Source organism: Tamandua tetradactyla, chromosome 1 (genome assembly GCF_023851605.1).
Source record: "Tamandua tetradactyla isolate mTamTet1 chromosome 1, mTamTet1.pri, whole genome shotgun sequence".
Lineage (NCBI taxonomy): Eukaryota > Metazoa > Chordata > Mammalia > Pilosa > Myrmecophagidae > Tamandua > Tamandua tetradactyla.
Genome location: NC_135327.1, coordinates 151615067 through 151634121, shown reverse-complemented (window position 1 = coordinate 151634121; position 19055 = coordinate 151615067). Strand labels below are relative to the sequence as shown.

General features: G+C 37.2%; 1 protein-coding gene across 3 annotated transcripts in view; it reads right to left on the bottom strand.

The window, feature by feature from the left end:
* The window catches only part of ZNF277 (zinc finger protein 277), a 143882-nt gene that overhangs the window by 49359 nt on the left and 75468 nt on the right, over positions 1-19055 (bottom strand). The gene's annotated exons all lie outside the window — the stretch shown is intronic.

The window sequence follows — 19055 nt, the reverse complement described above, 5'->3', positions numbered from 1 at the left end:
GAAAAAATACATTGAACATTCTTCACCAATCTATTTTTTTAATGCAATTTTATTGAGATACATTGACATATTATACAATCCATCCAAAGTATACAAAGGCTCAGTTATCAACACATAAAATTTTGTAATCATCACCACAGTAATTTTAGAACATTTTCATTACTCCAATAAAAAAAAAAAAACCACCATAAAATAAAAATATAAAAAACCTAAAGCAACCCATAGTTCTTATCATCCCCATTGGTGTAGTAGATGTTACTGTTTGATGAAAGAATATTAAAATATTCCTGTTAATTATAAGTTCATAGTTTGCAATAGGCACATTTCCCCCATGCACCATTCTATTGCTAACTTCTTGTAATATTAGCTACATTCGTTCTAGTTCATGAAATAAATTTTTAATATTTTGTATGTTAATCACAGTCATCGTCCACCCCAAACTTCAGTATTATATATACCCATGTTTTCACCTCTAGCTTCCCTTTTGATGACATACATAACTCTAAACTACCCTTTCAAATACATTCACTCAAAACTCAGCACTATTAATTATACTCAAATACTATGCTACAATCACTTCCATCTGTTTCCAAACATTTAAGTTCAACCTTGTTAAACATGCTGCGATATTAATCAACTGCTCCCCATTCTCTAGCCTGTATATTTATATAATTAGTTCATATTAGTGACATCATAACAGTATTTATCCTTTTGTGTCTAACTTATTTCACTCAACATAATGTCATCAAAGTTCATTCAAGTTGTCACAAGCTCCAGGACTTCATTTCTTCTTACTGCTGAATAATATTCCATCGTATGTACATACCGCACTTTTTAATCCATTCACCTGTTGATGGACACTTGAGTTTCCATCTTTCGGCAACTGTGAATAATGCTGCTATGAACACTGGTGTGTGTCTGTCTGCATCTCTGCTTTCAGATCTTCGGGTTATAAACTGAGTAGTGAGATTGCCAGATTATAGGGCAACTTCACCTTACTTTCTGAGGAACTGCCAAACTGTCTTCCTACAGCAGCTGTACCATTTTACCTTTCTGCCAGCAGTGAACAAGCGTTCCTATTTCTTCATATCCTCTCCAACACTTGTGGTTTCCTGTTTGTTTAATAGTGGCCATTCCAGAAGGAATGAAGTGGTATCTCATTGTGGTTTTTATTTGTATTTCCCTATTAGCTAGTGAAGATGAGCATCTTTTCATGCGTTCTTTAGCCATTTGTATTTCCTCTTTGGTAAAATGTCTATTCATGTCTGTGGCAGTTTGATGCTGTTATGTATCATGGAAAATGCCTTGTTTTTTTTTTTTTTTTTACATGGGCAGGCACCGGAAATCGAACCCGGGTCCTCGAGTTTGGCAGGCAAGCATTCTTACCTGCTGAGCCACTGTGGCCCGCCCTGCCTTGTTCTTTTAATCCACTCCTGTGGGTGTAGACTTACTGTGGTTGGGAACTTTTGATAAGGTTATCTCAACTGAGATGTGACCCACCTCATTCAGAGTGGGTCTTGACACTCTTCTGGAGTCTTTTATAAGAGGCTAAAAGACACACAGAAACCAAGAGATGAAACTCAGAGAGAAAAGCCCTGGAGAAGCTAAGAAAGGACCCACAAAGGAAGTCACTGGAACCAGAAAGCAATGAAACCCAGCAAGGAAGGACCAGCAGATGCCTGCCATGTTCCTTCCCATGTAACAGAGGTGTCTTGGATGCCAGCAGCCTGTCTTCAGAGTCCAGGTATCATCCTGTTGATGCCTTGAATTGGATATTTTCAATGGTAATTTTCTAAGCTAATAAATTTCCACTGTAAATAAATGAACCCATTTCTGGTATATTACTTTTTGGCAGCTTTAGCAAACTGAAAAAATGCCTTTTGTCCATTTATTAATTGGGTTTGTATTTTACTGTTGAATTGTAAGATTTCTTTATATATTCTGGATATCAAACCTCTAGATATGTGTTTCCAAATGTTTTCTCCCATTGAGTCAGTTACCTTTTCACTCTTTTGACAAAGTCCTTTGGCACAGAAGTATTCAATTTTGATCAGGTCCCATTTGTCTAGTATTTTGTTGTTGTTGTTGCTTGTGCTTTGGGTGTAAGGTCTATGGACTACCTTTAATACTAGATCTTGAAGATGTTTCCCTATATTTTCTTCTAGGAGTATTACGGTACTATATTTAGGTCTTTGATCCATTTTGAATTAGTTTTTATATAGGGTATGAGACAGGGGTCCTCTTTTCTGTCTGGAAAGATATCCATTAATTGAAGAGACTGTTCTGTTCCAGTTGAGTGGACCTGGGAGGCTTGTCAAAATTCAGTTGATTTTAGGGTGCATGGGTGGTTCAGTGGTAGGAAGCTCGCCTTTCATGCGGGAGACCCAGTTTCATTCCCGGACCATGCACCTCCCCCACCCCCACCCCCCCCAAAAAAAAATCAATTGATTTTGATCTTCTGCATTTCTTTGGGGTCTGTGAAGACCCCTTTTCATTTCTGATTTTGTTTATCTGTATCTTCTCTCTTTGTCTTTGTTAGTCTAGCTAAGGGTTTATCAATCATTGATGTTCTCAAAGAAGCAATTTTTGGTTTTATTCATTCTATTTGTTTTTTTCTGTTGTTCTCCATTTTATTTATTTCTGCTTTGATCTCTTTTATTTTTCTTTCACTTGCTTTGGAATTAATTTGTTGTTCCTTCTCTAGTTTCTCCAGTTGTTCAGTCACATCTTTGGTTTTTTTTTTCATGTGAAGGCACTGGGAATTGAATCCTGGTCTCCAGCACAGCAGGTAAGAACTCTGCCTGCTGAGCTACCCTGGCCCGCCCATGTCTTTGGTTTTAATTCTTTCTTCCTTTTAATGTAGGCATTTAGGGTGGCTATTAATTTCTCTCTCAGCACTATTTTTGCTGCACACTGTAAGTTTTGATATGTTGTGTTGTTTTCATTAATCTCAAGATATTTACTGATTTGTCTCGCAATTTCTTCTTTGACCCATTGATTATTTAAGATATGCTGTTTAACCTCTGCACATTCGTGAAATTTCTGGTTCTCTGGTTACTGATCATAATTCCAGTATGTTCAAAGAAGGTACTTTGTATAATTTCAATCTTTCAGAATTTATTTTTATTGGGACCTGTTTTGTGACCCCAGCATGTGGTCTATCCTGAAGAATGTTCCATGAGCCCTTGAGAATAATACATATATCCTGCTGTTTTGGGGAGCAATGTTATATATATGTCTATTAAGCCTAGTTCATTTATCACATAATTCAAGTTCTCTGCTTCCTTACTGGTCTTGTTTACCTATTGATGACAGTTGTATATTGAAGTTTCCAACTATTACTGTAGATATGTCTATCTTTCCATTTAGTTTTGCTAGTGCTTGCCTCATATATTTTGGGGTATTTGTTTATGTTCACAAATATTTATAATGATTATGTCTTCTTGGTGGGTTGCGCTTTATTAATATATAATGTCCTTCTTTGTCTTTTATAACAGCTTTGCATTTAAAGTCTATTTTGTCTTTATAGTTACCTTGTATAGTTACTCCAGTTTTTTTCTAATACTGTTTGTATGAAATATCTTTTCCCAGTCTTTTACTTTCAGCCTGTTTCCTTGGGTTTGACTTGAGTCTGTTGTAAACAGCATATAGATGGTGTATATTTTTTAATGCAGCCTGCCAATTTGTTGACTGGGGACTTTAATCCATTAACATTCAATGTTATTATTGTAAAAGCTATCTGTACTTCAACCATTTTATCCTCTGGCCTTTATTACTTTTCTCTCTTTTAATCCTTTTAGTTACCTTTACTGATGATCGTCATTTCTATACTTTTTCCAAGCCTTTCTCTCCTATCTTTTTTTTCAGCTGGTGGAACTCCTTTTAGGATTTCTTGCAGGGTGGGTCTCTTTTTAACAAACTCTCTCAGTTGTTTTTTGTAAATATTTTAAGCTCTATGTCACTTTAAAAATATATATATTTTTATTGATAAAACTTAATATGCAAACACTCCATACATGGTGTACAATCAATGGCTCACAATATCATCAAATAGTAGTGTCTTCATCACCATGATTATTTTTTAGAACATTTGTATCACTCCAGAAAAAGAAAGAGAAAAAAGGAAAAACTCATACATAACATACACCTTACCCCTCCCTCTCATTGACCACTAGTATTTCCATCTACCCAATTTATTTTAACCTTTGATTCCCCTATTATTTACTTATTTTTTATTCATATTTCTTACTCATCTGTCCATATCCTAGATAAAAGGAGCATCAGACACAAGGTTTTCACAATCACAATCATCTTCAAGAAACAAGGCTACTGGAGCACAGATCAACAGTTTCAGGTATTTCCATCTAGCCACTCCATCATAAAATTAAAAAAGGGATATCTATATAATGTGTAAGAATAACCTCCAGGATAACCTCTTAACTGTCTGAAATCTCTCAGTGACTGAGAGACACTTAAATTTTTCTCATGTTTCTCTTAACCTGATTTGGTCATGAAGGTTTTCTCAATCTCTTGATGTCAGGTCCTGGCTCATTTTGAGACTTCTGTCTCATGCTGCTAGGGAGATTTACACCCCTGGGAATCATGTCCTACATAGAGGGGGTAGGGCAGTGAGTTCACTTACTGTGTCGGTTTAGAGAGAGAGGCCACATCTGAGCAACAAAAGAGGTTCTCTGGGGGTGACTCTTAGGCCTAATTTTAAGTAGACTTATCCTATCCTTTGCAGGAATAAGTTTCATAAGGGTGAACCCTAAAATTGAGGACTCGGCCTTTTGATTTGGTTGTCTCCTCTGCTTGAGAAATATCAGAATTTCAGAATATCAGAAATTCTTCAAACGAAGAAGTTGAATATTTCCTCCTTTTTCCCCAGTGTCCCAATGGGACTTTCATTTCTTTATTCACTGCCCCAGATACTCTGGGATATACCAGGGCATCATATTAACTTGGACAAACCAACAAAATCTCATACCCTATTCAAATTTTGTACCAAATAAACATCTCTCCCTTTGGTCTCACACAGAAGTTGTAGCTTTAAAATACGGACGATTTATCATCCTTTACCCTGTATTCTGATTAACCTTAGTCCTATCCAGATCAGCTTCATTCATAGCTCTACTCGAAGTCAGATGCCTTTTTCAACTTTCTAAACATGTGGGACATGACCCTCAGGGGTGTATATCTCCCTGGCAACATGGGATAGAAATCCCAGGATGAGCAGGGACCCAGCCTCAAAGGATTCAAGCTGACCTTTGCAGCTTCTGAGCTCTAATTCTGAGTCTCAGGTATCATATAAATACCTGAAGTGTCTGGAATGACCAGGTTATAAACAAATAGCTCAGTATCTCAGACAGTTACAACTCCTGAATATATGCGACAGCTGTGAGAGTTTACAATCCAGGACTCTTTACAATAGGCCCCAACCTGTTAACCCATGCTCTCAACTTCAGTTCACCAAGTTTTTATATTATAGTTCATATGAGTGAGATATACTAATATTTGTCTTTTTTTTTTTTTTGACATTTCATTTAACATAGAGTCCTTAAAGTTCATTCACCTAGTTGCGTGCCTCAACTTCATTCCTTCTTGCAGCTGCTCAGTAGTCCGTTGTATGTATACACCATAGCTCCCCCTTCTATTCCTCAGTTGTTGCACTCTTAGGCCACCTTCATCCATTGTGGGTTCTGAACACTGCTGCCAGTGTACAAATGTCCATTCCTGTCCCCACACTCAGTTCTTCCAGGTATATAATGAGCAATCAGGTTTCAGGATCATATGGCAACCCCACCCCTAGCCTCCTTGGAACCACCACCTTGTCCTCCAAGGGGCTGCACCTCTCAGGTACATCTCTTTCTCTATATTTTCTCTAGCACTTATTTCTCTCTGTTCATTTTTAAAGTTTTATTCACACATCATACAATCCAACCTAAGTGCATAGATATGTCTTTGCCACCAAAATCTATCTTGAAGACGTTTCTTTTTCATCCACAAAGAATCCATGCCCCCTGCCTGCTGACATTTAGTTTTGGCATAATGCCTCTGTTACATTCAGTGGGAGCATATTACAATGTTACTGCTGACTATAGATCCTAGCTTGCACTGATTGTACTTTTTCCCATATACCACCTATTTTCAACACCCTGAAATACTGACATTCATTTGTTCTCCCTCATGCAGAAATGTTTTTTTATTTGTACATTTAATCACCATCATTGTCCACTTAGGTATTCCTAAATTATACCATCTCAGTCTTTATCCTCTATCTTCCCTTCTGGTTTCACAGTGCCCCCAGTCCTTCTCCCTCTATCATATGCACATTCAGCTTCATTCAGTATTTATATTATTGTGCTATAGTCAGGTATTGGGCTATCCATTTCTGAATTTTTACAGTCAGTCTGGTTGCACAATCTATATTCCATCTGCACCAACTGCCAAATCTCTACCCTATTTCTATCTCCTGATAACCTGCGCTCTTAACTTCAATTCTCGAAGTTTGCTCATTAATGTTAACTTTTATTAGTGAGACCACACAGTATTAGCCCTTTTGTTTCTGGCTGATTTCATTCAGTATAATGTCCTCAAGTTTCATCCACACTGTTAGATGCTTCACGACTTTATTCTGTCTTACAGCTGTGTAATATTCTATCATATGTATATAGCACAGCTTGTTTTGCTACTCATCCATTCATGGACATTTGGGCTGTTTCCAACTCTTAGCAATTGTAAATAATGCTGCTATAAACATTGGTGTGCAAATGTCTGTTTGTGTCCTTGCCCTCAGGTCCTGTGAAAATATACCTAGTAATGGGATTGCTCAATCACACGGCAATTCCATACTTAGCTTCCTAAGGAACCAACCAGCCAACTGCCTTCCAGAGTGATTGCACCATTTTACATTCCCACCAACAGTAGATAAGTGTACCTCCTTCTCCACATCCTTTCCAACACGTGTCGTTTTCCATTTTTATTTTTTGATCATGGCCACTCTAGTAGGTGTCAGATGATAGCTCATTGTGGTTTTGATTTGTATTTCTCTAATAACCAGTGAAGTTGAACATCTTTTCATGTGCCTTCTAGCCATTTGTATTTCCTGTTCTGAGAAGTGTCTATTCATGTCTTTTGCCCATTTTAAAACTGGGTTGTTTGTCTTTTTGTTGTTGAGTTGAAGAATCTCTTGGATACTAAACCCTCATCTGATATGTTCTCCCTCACTTTTGAAGGTCAGCTTTGCTGCATAAAGAATTCTTGGCTGGCAATTTTTCTTTTAGTATCTGTGCCAGTTTGAATCTGTGGTGCACCCCAGAAAAGCCATGTCATTTAATCCTCATTCAATATTGCTGGATGGAGCTTTTTGATTATTCCCATGGAGATGTGACCCACCCAATTGTGGGTGGTAACTTTCAATTAGATGGTTTCCATGGAGATGTCTCCACCCATTCAAAGTGTGCTGCTTACTGGAGTCCTTTAAGAGGGAACCATTTTGGAAAAAAGCTTTAGCTTTTTTAGTGCCAACAGAGCCTACACAACCAGAGACCTTTGGAGATGTAGAAGGAAAACGCCCCTGGGGGAGCTTCATGAAACAAGAAGTCGGGAGAGAAAGCTATCAGACTTTGCCACGTGCCCTTCCAGCTTAGAGAGAAACCCTGAACTTCATCAGCCTTTCTTGCGTGAAGGTAACCTTTTTTGTGCCTTAAGCTGTAGAACTGTAAACTTGCTGTTCTGTTTCTGTATACTGCATTCTGGCAGCTTGCCAACTAGAACAGTATCTTAAATATATTGTACCACTGCCTTCTTGCTTCCATGGTGTCTGATGAGAAGTCAGTGCTGAGCCTTATGTGACTTTCCCTGTATGTGGTGAATCACGTTTCTCTTGATGCTTCCAGGATTCTCTCCTTCTCTGTGGCATCTGTCTGATTAGTATGTGTCTTAGAGTGGATTCATTCTGTTTGGAATATGTATGTGGGCTTCTTGGATTTTCATATTTATGTCTTTTATAAGGATTGAGAAATTTTCAGCCATCATGTCTTTAAATATTCTTCCTGGTCCTTCATCCTTCTCTTCTCCTTTTAAGACACCTTTAATGAGTGTACTTGTGTGCTTTTCACAATCACTTCCCTGAGACCCAGCTCAAAATTTTCTGCCTTCACTCTATTGTGGGTTCATATTTGATTACTCTGTCTTCCAGTTACAAATTTGTTCTTCTTCCTCTTCAGATCTGCTGTTGTATGTCTCTAGCGTATTTTAAATATCATCTATATTATCTTTAATTGCCATAAGATTTGTTATTTTTCTATGTAGTTGTTCTAATTTGCAAAGAACGCAATACACATAAATGGAATGGCTTTTTAAAATGGAGAATTTATTAAGCTGCAAGTTTTCAGTTGTAAGGCTATAAAAATGTCCAAATTAAAGCAAGGCTGTAAAAATGTCCAATCTAAGGCATCCAGGGAAAGATACTTTAGTTCAAGAAGGCTGATGATATTCAAGGTTTCTCTCTCAGCTGGAAAGGCACACGGCGAGGTCTGCTAGCTTTCTCTCCAGGAATCTTCAATGGCTTCAAAAAGCTCCCACCCAGCAATACTGAATCAGGATTAAAGAGCATGACTTTTCTGGTGTACACAATAGATTCAAACTGGTACATTCTACCCACCCCCCCACCCCACCCCTTTTCATATTTGGCATGAGCAGGCTCCAGGAATTGAAACCTGGTCTCTTGCTTGTCAGACAAGAATTCTACCATGGAGCCACCCTTGCCTACATTCTACCCTTTGAATCCCCCAAAGACATGTTATTTCCAAATGCAAAACGCATGCATTCTATCACAATATCAGAAAGCCTTAAACTACTTCAGTAACAATAGAAATATAATACAAAGTCACAAACTACAAAATCTCAAAGTCAGCTATAGGCATGGTCTGTCCTTAGGCAAAATTGCCCTCTGGCTCTGCACCTGTAAAACTCAGAACAAGTTATTTGCTGCCAACAAAAAAGGAGGGACAGTCATAGGATACATATTCCCATTTACATAGGGAGAAACTGGAAGGAACACAGGGGTCACCAGACCCATACAACTGTGAAAACCTGCAGGGAAAACACCATTAGATTTTAAAGTCTAAGAGTCATTTATCTTTGGGGCTTTAGAAAGCGGCAGTCCCACCCTTTCCAAGGGCCTACACAGCAGCTCACCTCTTTCCGAATGCAACTTTGGAGGACACTTGGGAGACAACCTTGTTCTCAGCTCCAAGGAATGTGCTCCACCCTCTCCAAGGCCTGAGGTGGCATAACTCTTCAACTGCAACAAGGTGGAAGGCCCACCCTCTGCCTTTGGGGCAAACTCACACTCTCCAAGTGCTTGGGTGGGTCTGCTCTCCTGGCCCACAGTTTCCTGACTTCAGTCCTTAGCTTCCATAGTTCTGCCTCTGAAGTTATTTTTCCTTCAGTTTGTCCCCTTTCTCTTCCTTTTAGTCTAGGCTGGCAATAGTTTTGTTTATACAAATCCATAACACTCTCTTTGGTTTCTTATGCAATAGGCAGGGATCATGCCCATTAGACAAAAGGACATTCTACAAATTCTTCTTGGATAACTTTATCTCCAATCTTAGCTTTTTCTGAAAAGGCTGACTGGTTCCATGTTTGGTTAAATTCTCATGCGGGGCACCATTCTCTGGGGTCTCCCTCTCTGGAAGCCCAGAATTTTTCAGATCATCAATTTCTAGTTTATTTATACCCAAGAGTTCAGTTCTTAGCTTCTCTCTTTCCTGCCACATTTCACTATAGCTTGCAAGGAGAAACATTTAATTTGGAAATCTCTTCTGCTAAATATCTAAGTTTGTGGTTTTTAAAATCTGCCTTCCAACTAAAGCCAGCAGTCAGTTTGATAAATTTCCTGCAACTTTAAAACAAGGGTTGCCCTGCTTTCAATTTGCAATAACACATTCCTCATTTCTGTCTAAAGCCTCAGAGGTATCCTTAGAGTCCACATTTTTTTTTTTACATGGGCAGGCACCGGATATAGAACCCAGGTCCTCTGGCATGGCAGGCAAGCGTCATTGCCTGCTGAGCCACCGTGGCCCGCCCAGAGTCCACATTTTTTACCAACAGTCTTTTCAAAGCATTCTAGGCTTTCTGTATTGAGCTTCTCACAACTCTCCCTGAATTTTCCCCTTATCCATTCCAAAAGCCGCTCAAACCTGCTTGGCATTTGCAAACCAGAGCAGTACCCCACTTCTCTGGTACCAAAATCAGTTCTAGCTTCCAAAAGCTGCTAGAATGCAAAAAACAAAACAAAACAGAAAGAGAACGGCTTTTTAAAAAGGGGAATGTATTAAGTTGCAAATTTACAGTTCTAAGGCTGTAATGTCCAAATTAAAGTAAGGCTATAAAAATGAACAATCATCCAAGAAAAGACATCTTGATTAAAGAAGGCTGATGATGTTCAGGGTTTCTCTCCCAGCTGCAAAGGCACATGGTGATGTTTACTGGCTTCTCTCCAGGAATCTTCAACAGCTTTTCCAGGGCTCTGCCCATTCTGTTGGCTCTGATGGTTCTTGTGGCTCCCAAGCTTTTTCCAAAATGGTTCCCTCTTAAAGGGCTCCAGTAAGTGACCCCACCTTGAATGGGGGGAGACACAGCTCCATGGGAACAATAAAAAAGATCCCACCCAGCAACACTGAATGAGGATTAAATGACAAAGCTTTTCTAGGGTACACAGCAGATTCAAATCAGCACAATATTCTTTCAGATTCTTTTTATACTCCGGCAGTATCTTCATACATCCTTTATCTCTATATCTTGTTGGAATTATTTAGATTTGTTTTTATATATTTGATTAGTTGTTTCAAATTCTGTATCTTCTCTGATATTTTTTGATCATTTGGCTTGACCATATCTTCTTGTTTTTTAATGTGTCTTGTAATTTTTGCTGATTTCTTCATCTGATTATCTTAATTTTGAAAGTTGATTTCCCTCTCGTCTAAGAATTTGTTGTTGATTGGGTTCATGTTGAAGGTTTCCTTTGGCACTTGGTTCATCAGTGCTTCATAGCCAACCAGAGCCACAGTCCCACGCAGTGGGTACAGGGCCGTTCGGAAGGGACAGGAAAGCACTTTCAGACTGCACTTTCCAAGCCTTCCCAGCAGATGGTGCTCTTTGGTGACCTATTCTCCATAGCCCTACAAAGGTAAGTTACCATTTTTAGTATTTCTCTGACCCGTCTGTTTCTATGGCAAGGTTGGGTAAAAGTTCTGTGGTGCTGTGGATGCCTGTCCAGAAAGGACCAAGACTGTTGGCTCTCACTGTTCTGCATTAATAACAGGGAGAGAACGCTTTCTTTATAGAACAGCACTGGAACTTTTCTAAAAGATCTGAAAACAACACATCTCAGGCTCAGTGTAGACAAACCGCAAATACTATAAATGATGCATCCTGTTTCTATGGCCAGCTTATTGGCTTCAATGTTAGAAATATGAGAAGCAGAAGGCAAGTGCCTATCAGATCAGTCTATACAGGCATTATTTTCTTAGCTACCCTGTGTCAGCTTCAGTACTCTCTACTCCTTAATATCCTACATGGCTACTCTTTTTTTCCCCGTTATTTAGAGAAATACTTGATTAGTTTCTGTAATCAGACCCATGTAGATAAGCCCATATGTATTTAATATAGGGCATTAACCATCTACAATGGAAATAAATTAAACATTTCTAAACCAATATGGCTGTTAATTTCTGTACAATGTCAACTTAACACAGTACAACTGGGATACTTTCTTTTTTTTTAACATGGGCAGGCACTGGGAATCGAACCTGGGTCCTCTGGCATGGCAGGCAAGCACTCTTGCCTGCTGAGCCACCATGGCCCGCCCTCAACTGGGATACTTTTGCCTAAGTTGATAGCATAGCTAAAGTTTCAAAAAGTTCAAACTACATCTATGTATATGTACATATGTATATAAATAGACCAATAATGGTATATTATGCATCAATAGCAGCAACAGCTTTTCCAGGTTCTGCAGTCATCTGAAAACTACAGAAATATCCAGCACACTCCATTAAAAAAAAAAAAAAAGGAAAAAAGTAAAAACCAAGAAGCCCAAAAACAGCAAGTATTATTACTGTTACGGTAACTGGCACTATTTTTTATTAGCTTCTCAATCATCCTCTGGGAAGAAAAAATTCTAGAATAATGCCATTAAAAACAGGTCTGCAAAAAGGGGAAGAGCAAAATGAGACAAAATAGTGTCAATGGTGGAGAAATTCCAAACAGAGTTGAGAGGTTATCCTGACGCATAATATAGATATCACCTTTTTAGTTAAGGTGCAATGGAGAGGTTAGAGAGAACTGCCTGAAAATGTAGAGCTGTGTTTCAGTAGTCATGTTTCTTGAAGATGTTTGTACAATGACAAAGCTTTTGCAATGTGACTGTGTGATTGTGAAAACCATGTGTTTGATGCTCCTTTTATCTACTTTGTTGAAAGACAAGTAAAACATATGGATTAAAAATAAATAAATAATGGGAATAAATGTTCAAATAAATTTAGTAGATTGAAATGCTAGTGATTAATGAAAGGGGAGGGGTAAAAGGTATGGTATGTATGAATTTTTTTTCTGTTTTCTCATTTCTTTTCCTGAATTGATACAAATGTTCTAAGAAATGATTATGATGATGAATATATAACTATGTGATGATACTGTGAGTTACTGATTATATATGTAGAATGGAATGATCATATGGTAAGAATGTCTGTGTTTGTATGTTGATATGTTTAATAATATTTTAAAAAGAAAAAAAACAGGTCTGATATAGCAAAGTCAGTACTATGTATCATAATGCAGGTACATGATATTTTCATGCTTCATGATCACATTCTGTCTTACAAACTGTGTGATATTCCATTATATGTATATACCACAGCTTCTTTAGCCATTTGTCTATTGATGGACATTTGGGATAGTTCCATCTTTTGGCAATCGTAATGCTGCTGCTACAAACAAAAGTGTGAAAATGTTTGTTTGTGTCCTTGCCTTCAGTTCCTCTGAATTTATATCTACTAACGGGATTGCTAGATCATATGGCATTTCTATATTTAGCTTCTTAAGAACTGCCAAACTGCATTCCAGAGCAGTTGCACCATTTTACATTCCCACCAACAGTAGATAAGTGTGCCTCTTTCTCCACATCCTCTCCAGCATTTGTTCTTTCCTGTTTCATTTTTTATAATGGTCATTTAACTGCTATGAGATGATATCTCATTGTGATTTTGACTTGCATTTCCCTAATGCCCAGTGAAGTTGAGCTCTTTTCATATGCCTTTCAGCCATTTGTATTTCCTCTACTGAAAAGTATCTGTTCATATCTTTTGACCATTTTTAATTGGCTTTTCTTTTTGTTGTTGAGTTGTAGAATTTTTTTTATGTATTCTGGATATTAAACCCTTATCTGACATCTGATTTCCAAAAATTGTCTTCCATTGTGTAGGCTGCCTTTTTACTTCTTGACATAGTTCTTTGATGCAATACTTTCAATGCTCATGCTTTGGGTGTAAGGTCAGGAAACCACCTCCTATCATAAGATTTATAAGATATTTCCCTACATTTTCTTCTAAAAGCTTTATGGTCTTAGCTCTAATGTTTAGGTCTTTGAACCATTTTGAGTTAATTTTTGTATAAGGCGTGATATATGGATCCTCTTTCATTCTTTTGCATATGGATATCCAGTTCTCCAAACATCATTTACTGATGAGGCTGCTCTGTCCCAGGTGGGTTTGCTTAACTGTCTTATCAAAGATCCATTGTTTGTAGATGAGAGGGCCTATTTCTGAACACTCAATTTTATTCCATGGTCAGTATATCTATCTTTACGCCAGTTCCATGCTGTTTTGACCACTGTAGCTTTGTAAGTTACTATATGCTTTCAAGTCAGATAGTGTGAGACCTCCTACTTCATTTTTCTTTCTCAAAATATTTTTATTTATTCATGACACCTCGCCCTTCAGAGTAAATTTGGTTATTAATTTTTCCATTTCTGTGAGGTAAGTTGTTGGGATTTTGTTGTATTTTATTGCATTGAATCTATAAATCAATTTGGGTAGAACTGACATCTTAACTATATTTAGTCTTCTCATCTATGAATACGGTATGCTCTTGCATTTATTTAGGTCTTCCATGATTTCTTTTAGCAATTTCTTGTACTTTTCTGTGTATACATCTTTTGTGTCTTGAGTTAAATTTATTCCTAAATATTTGATTCTTTTGGTTGCTATTGCAAATGGATTTTTTTCTTGATTTCCTGCTCAAATTGCTCCAAAAGGAACAAAGCTGCCATTTCAGAGTTCTTTTCTTAACAAAGGTGGGGTGGAAACAAAGGCAAGGATATAAATAATCTGTTACAAAAGCAAAGCATAACCATAAACCACTACACACTTTAAATATATACAAGTCTATCATATCTTACTGTAGTATAGTATCTAAACAGACCTGAATTGCAACATACATTAGGCTAAATCCAAATCTGAGTCAACGTGATTCTGGTTAAACACATAACCAGAACTTAGTGCTTAACTTAGTGTTTTTTAAGTTTATAATCAGAGTTAGAGGTGTCTATGCACATTATTTCCATGTGGTTGGCACAGGCATTCAGAAAAACTGTATTCAATTCAGAGAAAGCTTAAAGATGGCAGATCTTTAATACATGCTTCTCTCTTTCTTTTTTTTTTATTAATTAAAGAAAGAAAAAGAAATTAACCCAACATTTAGAAATCATTCCATTCTACATATGCAATCAGTAATTCTTAATATCATCATATAGATGCATGATCATCATTTCTTAGTACATTTGCATCGATTTAGAAGAATTAACAAAACAACAGAAAAGATATAGAATGTTAATATAGAGAAAAAAATAAAAATAATAATAATAGTACAAAAAAAAAGACAAACAGACAGACAAAAAAAACACCTATATCTCAGATGCAGCTTCATTCAGTGTTTTAACATGATTACTTTGCAATTAGCTATTATTGTGCTGTCCATTTTTGAGTTTTTGTATCTAGTCCTGCTGCACAGTCTGTATCCCTTCAGCTCCAATCACCCATTATCTTACCCTATTTCTAACTCCTGCTGGACTCTGTTACCAATGACATATTCCAAGTTTATTCTCGAATGTCGGTTCACATCAGTGGGACCATACAGTATTTGTCCTTTAGTTTTTGACTAGACTCACTCAGCATAATGTTCTCTAGGTCCATCCATGTTATTACATGCTTCATAAGTTTATTCTGTCTTAAAGCTGCATAATATTCCATCGTATGTATATACCACAGTTTGTTTAGCCACTCGTCTGTTGATGGACATTTTGGCTGTATCCATCTCTTTGCAATTGTAAATAACGCTGCTATAAACATTGGTGTGCAAATGTCCGTTTGTGTCTTTGCCCTTAAGTCCTCTGAGTAGATACCTAGCAATGATATTGCTGGGTCATACGGCAATTCTACATTCAGCTTTTTGAGGAACCGCCAAACTGCCTTCCACAGTGGTTGCACCATTTGACATTCCCACCAACAGTGGATAAGTGTGCCTCTTTCTCCGCATCCTCTCCAGCACTTGTCATTTTCTGTTTTGTTGATAATGGCCATTCTGGTGGGTGTGAGATGGTATCTCATTGTGGTTTTGATTTGCATTTCTCTAATGGTCAGGGACATTGAGCATCTCTTCATGTGCCTTTTGGCCATTTGTATTTCCTCTTCTGAGAGGTGTCTGTTCAAGTCTTTTTCCCATTTTGTAATTGGGTTGGCTGTCTTTTTGTTGTTGAGTTGGACAATCTCTTCATAAATTCTGGATACTAGACCTTTATCTGATATGTCATTTCCAAACATTGTCTCCCATTGTGTAGGCTGTTTTTCTACTTTCTTGATGAAGCTCTTTGATGCAAAAAAGTGTTTAATTTTGAGGAGCTCCCATTTATTTATTTCCTTCTTCAGTGCTCTTGCTTTAGGTTTAAGGTCCATAAAACCGCCTCCAATTGTAAGTTTCATAAGATATCTCCCTACATTTCCTCTAACTGTTTTATGGTCTTAGACCTAATGTTTAGATCTTTGATCCATTTTGAGTTAACTTTTGTATAGGGTGTGAGAGATGGGTCTTCTTTCATTCTTTTGCATATGGATATCCAGTTCTCTAGGCACCATTTATTGAAGAGACTGTTCTGTCCCAGGTGAGTTGGCTTGACTGCCTTATCAAAGATCAAATGTCCATAGATGAGAGGGTCTATATCTGAGCACTCTATTCGATTCCATTGGTCGATATATCTATCTTTATGCCAATACCATGCTGTTTTGACCACTGTGGCTTCATAATATGCCTTAAAGTCAGGCAGCGCGAGACCTCCAGTTTCGGTTTTTTTCCTCAAGATGTTTTTAGCAATTCGGGGCACCCTGCCCTTCCAGATAAATTTGCTTATTGGTTTTTCTATTTCTGAAAAATAAGTTGTTGGGATTTTGATTGGTATTGCATTGAATCTGTAAATCAATTTAGGTAGGATTGACATCTTAACTATATTTAGTCTTCCAATTCATGAACACGGCATGCCCTTCCATCTATTTAGGTCTTCTGTGATTTCTTTTAGCAGTTTTTTGTAGTTTTCTTTGTATAGGCTTTTTGTCTCTTTAGTTAAATTTATTCCTAGGTATTTTATTCTTTTAGTTGCAATTGTAAATGGGATTCGTTTCTTGATTTCCCCCTCAGCTTGTTCATTACTAGTGTATAGAAATGATACAGATTTTTGAATGTTGATCTTGTAACCTGCTACATTTCTGTACTCATTTATTAGCTCTAGTAGTTTTGTTGTGGATTTTTCCGGGTTTTCAACGTATAGTATCATATCGTCTGCAAACAGTGATAGTTTTACTTCTTCCTTTCCAATTTTGATGCCTTGTATTTCTTTTTCTTGTCTAATTGCCCTGGCTAGAACCTCCAACACAATGTTGAATAATAGTGGTGATAATGGACATCCTTGTCTTGTTCCTGATCTTAGGGGGAAAGTTTTCAATTTTTCCCCATTGAGGATGATATTAGCTGTGGGTTTTTCATATATTCCCTCTATCATTTTAAGGAAGTTCCCTTGTATTCCTATCCTTTGAACTGTTTTCAACAGGAAAGGATGCTGAATCTTGTCAAATGCCTTCTCTGCATCAATTGAGATGATCATGTGATTTCTCTGCTTTGATTTGTTGATATGGTGTATTACATTAATTGATTTTCTTATGTTGAACCATCCTTGCATACCTGGGATGAATCCTACTTGGTCATGATGTATAATTCTTTTAATGTGTTGTTGGATACGATTTGCTAGAATTTTATTGAGGATTTTTGCATCTATGTTCATTAGAGAGATTGGTCTGTAGTTTTCTTTTTTTGTAATATCTTTACCTGGTTTTGGTATGAGGGTGATGTTGGCTTCATAGAATGAATTAAGTAGTTTTCCCTCCGCTTTGATTTTTTTGAAGAGTTTGAGGAGAGTTGGTACTAATTCTTTCTGGAATGTTTGATAGAATTCAGATGTGAAGCCGTCTGGTCCTGGACTTTTCTTTTTAGGAAGCTTTTGAATGACTGATTCAATTTCTTTACTTGTGATTGGTTTGTTGAGGTCATCTATTTCTTCTTGAGTCAAAGTTGATTGTTCATGCCTTTCCAGGAACCCATCCATTTCATCTAAATTGTTGTATTTATTAGCGTAAAGTTGTTCATAGTATCCTGTTATTACCTCCTTTATTTCTGTGAGGTCAGTAGTTATGTCTCCTCTTCCATTTTTGATCTTATTTATTTGCATTCTCTCTCTTCTTCTTTTTGTCAGTCTTGCTAAGGACCCATCAATCTTATTGATTTTCTCATAGAACCAACTTCTGGTCTTATTGATTTTCTCTATTGTTTTCATGTTTTCAGTTTCATTTATTTCTGCTCTGATCTTTGTTATTTCTTTCCTTTTGCTTGCTTTGGGATTCGTTTGCTGTTCTTTCTCCACTTCTTCCAAGTGGACAGTTAATTCCTGCATTTTTGCCTTTTTTTCTTTTCTGATATAGGCATTTAGGGCAATAAATTTCCCTCTTAGCACTGCCTTTGCTGCGTCCCATAAGTTTTGATACGTTGTGTTTTCGTTTTCATTCGCCTCGAGGTATTTCCTAATTTCTCTTGCAATTTCTTCTTTGACCCACTCGTTGTTTAAGAGTGTGTTGTTGAGCCTCCATGTATTTGTGAATTTTCTGGCACTCTGCCTATCATCGATTTCCAACTTCATTCCTTTATGATCCGAGAAAGTGTTGTGTATGATTTCAATCTTTTTAAATTTGTTAAGACTTGCTTTGTGACCCAGCATATGGTCTATCTTTGAGAATGATCCATGAGCACTTGAGAAAAAGGTGTATCCTGCTGTTGTGGGATGTAATGTCCTATAAATGTCTGTTAAGTCTAGCTCATTTATAGTAATATTCAGATTCTCTATTTCTTTATTGATCCTCTGCCTAGATGTTCTGTCCATTGATGAGAGTGGTGAATTGAAGTCTCCAACTATTATGGTATATGTGTCTATTTCCCTTTTCAGTGTTTGCAGTGTATTCCTCATGTATTTTTGGGCATTCTGGTTCGGTGCATAAATATTTATGATTGTATGTCTTCTTGTTTAATTGTTCCTTTTATTAGTAGATAGTATCCTTCTTTGTCTCTTTTAACTGTTTTACATTTGAAGTCCAATTTGTTGGATATTAGTATAGCTACTCCTGCTCTTTTCTGGTTGTTATTTGCATGAAATATCTTTTCCCAACCTTTCACTTTCAATCTATGTTTATCTTTGGGTCTAAGATGTGCTTCCTGTAGACAGCATATAGAAGGATCCTGTTTTTTAATCCATTCTGCGAGTCTATGTCTTTTGATTGGGGAATTCAGTCCATTAACATTTAGTGTTATTACTGTTTGGATAATATTTTCCTCTACCATTTTGCCTTTTGTATTATATATATCATATCTGAATTTCCTTCTTTCTACACTCTTCTCCA